Below are 7,874 nucleotides of genomic sequence, written 5' to 3'. Positions count from 1 at the left end.
AACATGTCTCTGAGAAGGGCTCTGCCATTGCTCTCTCTAGTTTCCTTTCAGCCCATCTCCACACTCATCTCTCCCGGTGCTGCCTCCCCATCTTGTGTTCAGTCACTGTTCCCATGGCCACCTCGGCCTTTGCTCTGCTGTCACCACAGCCCCACACCCAGGCACTCAGAACTCCCAGGAAGCTCTCAAGAGCCAGGACCCACTTAGCCTTGTGCGTGGTGGCCTTGCCTCCCTGTTAGATGTTCGCCTGCTTGGTTGAAGGAGCAATGGATTTATTATTATTATTATTATTATTATTATATTATTAATTATTATTATTTTAATAGTTTGGCTCAGGTTATAAGGAAGAACTTGGGAAGTGGACAGTGACTTGACCATGCCCATCCTTTGTAGCTTTCTGTGACTTCTGAATGGAACATAATGCGTCCCCCGCCCACGCCCCCCTCCTCCCTTCCTGTTGGCGTTGCCTCCACGGCACGGAGTTTCTCCCCACCCTGGTGCACTCCTCACTTTTGTGTTACTGCTCATTTAAAGCTTTCTTCCGTGGCTTTTCCAGGGCACAATCACTTCTGGCCCCCAAAGCATCTCTCATCCTCTTTGTGTGCATTTTTTTAACCAAATGAAGTAGACCAGGAAGTCATACTTGGGGGCAGCAGAATTTCTAGTTTAGTAGAATCACTGTATAGATATAGATGTTGATATATATGTTTGTGTATATATATATCAAACCAAATTTCTGATAGGAAAAGTATAGCTTTACAGATGAGGAGGAAGAGGAGCTTTTAGAAGTCGGAGTCAGCGTTGGCTGAGCCTGGGAGGGCCCAGGCCACACCTTCGTACATGAGCCTGAGGCATGGTGCCAGGCCCTGGTCACCCACCTCAGCACAGCAGAGGCAGGTGGCCCTGAGGGGTGCTGCTGCTCTCTCTGGGTCCCCAGCATCAAGGGCATAGATGAGTGAGGGGGGCAATAAAACAGAATGACTGGAATTTTCCATCCCTCTTTGCTTTGACCACATGTATTGAGCTACAGCCTCTGATACTCTGTCACACATCCAAAAATGGGATCCATTAGGATGGAAGGAGAACGGATCTGTAGAAATGTTTACCTTTCAACTGCCCATGAATTCAGGACACTCTCGATAGAAAGGCTCACTCCCCAGCATGAGGACAGGGAAGAGGAGACCTGGTGATGTTCGGTCACCAGTCAAGGAGCATGGCTCCCTCCCCAAGGTCATCTCGCCTAGATCTTTCACTACCAGGTCATCTCAGCTCAATAACCCTATGAAAGCCCTGGTCTGTTGTGTTCCTTCACTGTACGGTTTCTGTAATAAAAAGTGTTAATCCATGTTAATCTTTGTGAAAATTATTGCGTGCAACAGTATTTTCTCGTGTACCTCTTTTCCTATGTGAATTGTCCCTCTTTTCTTTTTTATTTATAAATGTCTCCTTTTTTTAAAGACAAACCAATGTGTTGTAGGCCTATATGTAACCTATTCCTAGTCTCATATTATAGGTATGTTATAAGAATGGATATTTTACTTGGCTTTAGAATGTTTTACAAGAAAAATAATTCTTAACTGATCAAGTCCTTGCTACTAAAATGCTTGTGTTTTTCATCATGACGTCGTGTGCTTCTAAATTAATAATCATTTTCGTTGTAGAAAAATGGAGTGAATTTATATTAGTCTTGGAAACTAATATAGCATTGTAAATTTATGAGATGATTTTAACAGAAAAAATTATAGAAGAATATAGTTATTTTAATTGTAATATTACTAACTGTAGGGTGAGAAAGGGGGGTCCCGTTGTGGTGAACTATGTTATAGCTTGTTACTCACAGTTTCTTTTTGATCATTTTTTCGGTCTCTGAGGTGAAACGAGTTATTAATTAAAATTTGTAAGCTCACATATGCATATTGTATATGTGCAGAATGTAATCACACTTTGTCTTGGAATTACATTAAACTGTTTGGAATCACTGTATGCTCGGCCTGGCGCACTGATTTACTGTAGAACCAGACCAGTTATAAGACTACGGAGGTTATTGTTACAAGTCACATCTCAGAAGTTTGTTAGCCCTTCAGAAATGATTTAGTACCGTTGGACGTGTTCATGGCCCACTACCGCGTTTCACATTTGCCAGCTCCCTGCAGCTTGGAGGGAGGGCCTTGAGGTCGTTTCACTCCCAGCTCCTGCACGGCTGGGCAGGGGTGTCTCCTGCTCCCACCGCCTCTAACAAGCCCTTCCAACCTGGGTGCTTCCCAACTCCGTTCCTGAGAGCTGTCCAACGTTCCCTCCACCCTTACCTTCCCCTCCGCCTCCGCCGCACCCCCCCCCCCCCCCCGCACCATCTGGGTGCCGGTGCAGCTTTGCTCTGCCCCCAGACCCTGCCCTCTCACCAGACTCCAATGTCAGGCGGCCCCTCCCTCCTCTACCTCATCATCAGGGCCTCCCCCAGGATGCCCCACTTGAGCAGTGAGGTCCACACCCCACTCAGGCCCTCGCACTGTAGCTGCTCCACCTCAGGAAGCATAAGAAACTCCACATCTTCCTCTGGCTGTGGCTTCGCATCTTTCCAGCTCTCTTTTTTTTTAAATTTTTTTATGGTGGTGAAATATACGTAATATAAAATTTTAATCATTTTAAAGTGTACAATTAGTGGCATCAATTACATTCACAGTGTTGTGCAACCATCACCACTAGCTATTTCTAGAACTCTCATCATCCCAAACAGAAGCTCTGTGCACCTTGAACAACTCCCCGTTTCCCCTTCTACTTGGCAACCACTCTTCTACTCTCTGAGTTCGCCTGTTCTAGGTACCTCGTGTATGTGGAATCATATATCTGCCCTTTTATGTCTGTCTTATTTCACCTAACAGTGTTTTCAAGAGTCATCTGTGTTATAGCTTGTGTCAGAATTTCCTTTTTAAGGCTGAATAACATTGCATGGCATGTATATACCATGTTTTGCTTATCCGTTCATCTGTTGATGGATAAGTGAGTAGTTTCCACTTTTTGGCTTTTGTGAAGAATGCTGCTGTGACCCTTGGTGTGCAAGTACCTGAGTCCCTGCCTTTGATTCTTTTGGACGTTTACCTAGGAGTGGAATTGCTGGATGAAATGGTAATTCTTAACTTTCTGAGGAACCATCAAGCTTTTCCACAGCCACAGCACATTTTACCTTCCCACTAGCAAGCAGCAGTTCCAGTTTCCTCATTTGGCACTCTTGTCCTGGCTTCCATTGCTGGTGTTCTCGGGCCTCAGGACCGCCAGGCTCCTGGCCCTCCATCTTCTATGCCTCCTGGTTTCACAGGCTTCCCAACCAACCTGAACTCCACTCACCTTCTCAGCTGTACCCTCAGCTCCCAGCTGCCTGTCGCTCCTGCCACACCCACTTGCTGTGGATTGATTCAACCATCTACCGTCTCTGCTCCTACACCCAAGCTCCCAGAGCTGCTGGGGTAGACCCCCAAACCCTGCAGACCTCGCACCTCCGCCAGGCCTTCAGCGTGCATCAGCTCCCTCTGTGGCTAATCGGCAGCCTCACCACGCTCTCTCTACCCCTCACTCTCTTCGGAACCCCTACCCCCCACAGTAACCCAGAGAAATCCAAGCTGCTACAGAGCTCCCTCAGTCCCACGCCATCCCACAAACCTCACCCATCTTCTCCCTGCAGCCTCAGAGGAAGAAGGGCCCTGCATCCACCTCGTTCCTTCTTCACTCTCCAGAGCGCTTTCTCATCAAGCATCCCCTCCTGTTTTGGGACCTTCTTGCTTTCCTCACGCCTAAGCCCTCCAAGAACCAGCCTGCATCATCTCCCAGGGAACCTTGCCCTAACGTCCTGATAAGTAAGTGTCCCTTGTCTAGGTTCCCAATCCCATGTCCATAATTCTCACTATGCCATACTGTCAACATTTCTTTCCTGATTTCCCTTCCCCACAAAACCGCAAAATCCTTGCAAGCAAGGCTTCCTCTTTCATCTCTGTTTCTAGGGCACCTATTACTATGGCAGGCACAGAGTGGGTGGCCAATAAATATTTGGACAAATGGACAAACAAGTCAGCCCATTTTCATTGCCCAATCTACCCACCTTTTCACTCTCCAAATTCTGTGTCTCCCAGAATTCAGGTAATATCAACAAAACCCTAAATGCAGGCCATACCTGAACTTGGGTTAAATTCAACTCAACCAAAATGCAAGTTACATAAAAATCTATGCAGAAGATTTTGACAGAACTTCAGAACTCTTCCATCATAACCTTATTATTTTTTTAATTAGAAATTCACTGCCAGGGATCACAGCCCATGGAAATGGAGAGAAAAGCAGACCCTAGGTACCAGCAGGGTAAGAGCATGTCATTCGTCTGAATGCGGTGCAGCTGTGCATAAGAATCTCCCCATCCAGGTCTCTGGAAAGTTATTTACCCCTAAAGTGAAAAGACAAACTCACTGCTGTCAATATGTTCCCTCAAGCATATTCAAAACCAGGGTAATAAACACCTTAAGTGGTCGTAAGTTGCTCCCTTGAACCGATGAGGAACAGGAAGCGGAGTTCTAGACCACCCAACAAGTACTATTTCCCAACCCAGCCAAGGAGCCCTCGAGGAGGCAAGCCAGCCATCGGATGGTGCTCTCCCCGGTGGCCAGCTCGGGCCTCTGCCCACTGGGGCTTCGGCGTTCAAGGGAGATGCTCCTGCATCGCCAAGCTCCCCGTGTTTTGGGGACGTGTTGCTGGATGGTGGGGCTCAAGCCCAGGATCCTGTTGCAGACAGCCAGGTGTACATTTTTTGTGAGTCTGACTTACAAAAAGGTTTCTGACTCTTCCCTGGAATAGCTAAGCTCAAGCAAATATTAAATAACTGTGAAACAGAGAACACACTAAGAGCAAAGTGTCAATATGACACTGATGGGGTGGGTGTCCTGAGGAACTCTGAACGTGCCTGTTTAGTCCTCCTTTCTGCGGGACTCTGCTTGAAGCAGCCCTGGATCCGGCCTCCCCAGCTCACACATTCGTGTCCCACTTGGACCGTGCACACTTCCCCTAGGATGACTCTTTCCTCCACAGCTTCCCTTCCACTGTCTGGCGCTGCTTGAAGATGGAAAACCCCCACACTTCAGCAACAACCCCAATCCTCACCCTGTAAGGAAAAGCAGAGCTCCGAGCTAGGCAGCCCTCTGTGTCGTGAAACCATCTATGTCACCCGTGCTCCTCTGTGGGTGGTCTGTAGTCCCTTCTCCTGAGACCCTTTGCATTTGGCAGCACTTCTGAAACAACATTGCAGGACAGGTCCACTATAGAGAAACCCTTACAGCTACTTTTATGTCTTTTTGGTCTGTTTAAATGTCTTCTTACACTTTATCGCAGTGGCTCTCTCAGAATCTTCATCCACTGCAGACTAAGCCTGTGGACAGCGCTGCTTGTAAGAGAATAAATTACCCTCTGATAGATAAAAGGACAGACCCACAAGGAAAAAGTGGGTGCTTGGAGGAAGTCCTTCTGAGGGGGCAAAGACTGTCACAGGTCGCAAGATAGCACAGGCCAGAGAGGAGAGAAGGCAGTGTCGACAGCAGAGCGATTCAGGTCCTGGCTTTGGAGTCAACCATATTCGGGTTCAGCTCCAGGCACTGTTGTTTATGACTGTTAACCTCTGAAGCCTCAATTTTCTTATCTGCAAAATGGGGATGAGACTACATGTGGCTGGATCCTTCCCAAAGCCATTTCCTCTTCTGGCTCAGCACACAGCTAGACCATCTCTCCTAGTTTCCCTCGCGAATAAATATGGCCAGACCTGACCCCTAAGATGCTCTCAGACACTTATCCACACTCTTCCCTCAGTTCCTAGCCAGATGTGAAAGATCCAGTGAAGGACTCTGAGGGCCTAGAGGAGTGGGGCCACCAGATGGAAGAAGCCTGGGTCGCTGCATGACTTTGCGGCCTCCTAATAAAGCCACATTGGGCAAAACCACAAAAGAGCAAGAAATACATCTTTTTCTCTATAATTAAGCCACTGAAGCTTTAGGATTGTTTATTACAGCAATTAGCCTATCCTGTCTAATATAAGCATTGAGTCCTGAAAGTGAGGTACTGCTGGAACAAATATCTAAGATGAAACATATGACAGTGACGTAGCAGCTGGACAGAGAAGCAAGGAAATTGATTTCAGGAACTGGAAAGATGAAGGCCCACGTTATGCTTCAGTAAAACACTAGCTAAGCATGCAATTAAAAACCCTAACCAGTATACCAAAAAGTCTACTAGAGCCAACAAGTCAGTCTGGCAAGACTCCAGGGTGAAAGGTCAGTGTGCAAAAATCTATCCCACTTCTTTTTTCTTCTTCTTCTTCTCCACAAAGCCCCCCAGTACATAGCTGTATAGTCTAGCTGTAGGTCCTTCCGGTTGTGGCAGGTAGGATGCCGCTTCAGCATGGCCTGATGAGCGGTGCCAGGTCCGTGCCTGGGATCCAAACCAGTGAAACCCTGGGCCACTGCAGCGGAGTACACGAACTTAACCACTCGGCCACGGGGCTCGCCCCTCTATCCCATTTCTTTATACTAGTAACAAAGAGTTGGAATATGAAATTTACAAATTATATCATCCGTAGTAGCATGAAAATTAAAAATATTTAAGGATAAACTTAACAAAATATATACAAAAACTCTACCCTTAAAACTTGTAAACTGTTGATGACATTTTTAAAAACTTAAATGGAGAGATCTACCTCATTCATTGATTGGAACAGTCAAACTGTTAAAATGACAGAGCTCCTCAAATAGCTTTGCAGATTCAGTACAACCCCAGTCAAAGTCCCAGGAGGTTTTTTTGGAGAATTGATAAAAATAAATAAAAATTGAGCACTAGAGACCTGTGTGACAACGTCAACCAGCCTTAATGGGAGTCCTGCCTGGAAGGCGAGAAAAAGAGATTCAGGCAGGAGAAATGTTTAAAGAGAGAAAAGGCAGAGAACTTTCCAACGTTGGTGAATAACTCGCAGGTTCTCAGTGCACACCGGCATACAGCAGCCTGTGTTTCTCAGCCCTGCACGACCGGCCCGGCCAACGGCCTGTGGGCAGAGGTGATGTGCGCCCCCTCCACGGCTGGAGTAAGACATGCTCTGACCACAGGAGACTCAGTCTCCGAGGATTATTGCTCACGTACACGGTTTGCTGCCAATTCAGACAACTCCCCAGAGAGCCTGTCCCCCACACTCCAGGGTGCCATCAATCGACAAATCACGATTCGAGGGGAGGGAAAATATGGAGATGTGTGCATTGGTCCTTAAATGCTTCCACCTGGAGATGACGTGTGTCACTTTTTCTTGGTTAAAGCAAATCACCGGATACCTAACTTCAAAGAGACGGGGCAATACGATCCTTCCAGGTGCCCAGAAGGAAAGGAAAGGAAAAAGTCTTGGTGCACGTCAGTCCTATCTACACATTGCCTGAAATATGTCCTGTGTGGACCCCACATTCAAAGGCCCTGGATGGAGCAAAGCTGTTCCCCGTCACGGACCTGCGTTTGTCTGTGGCGTGAGCAGAAAGAGATCTCTACTTTGTTAAGCCTCTGAAATTTGGGCATTATTACAGAAGCCAGCACACTCTGACCAACACCCTACTCAACTTACAGCATAAAGTTAAAGAAGATGATAATTTTTTTAGTAAGCACTTACTTCACGTGTGAAATGCTTAGCTCAGTGTCTGGCCCTACTAAGCTCTTAATTCGTGTTCATTGTTCTTGTTCTTCCAATTTTGTCTTAGATGTGTATGTATTTGCTCAAATGGATTCTGTGCTCTAGACTGGAAGACCCGAACGGGTGACGCCATGCAGCGGAACATCTTGCGTATCTTTTCTCTGGAAATCGGCCAGTTCTCATACTT

Source organism: Equus asinus, chromosome 1 (assembly GCF_041296235.1).
Source record: "Equus asinus isolate D_3611 breed Donkey chromosome 1, EquAss-T2T_v2, whole genome shotgun sequence".
In the NCBI taxonomy this organism is placed as follows: Eukaryota; Metazoa; Chordata; class Mammalia; order Perissodactyla; family Equidae; genus Equus; species Equus asinus.
This window is presented reverse-complemented; position numbering follows the sequence as displayed.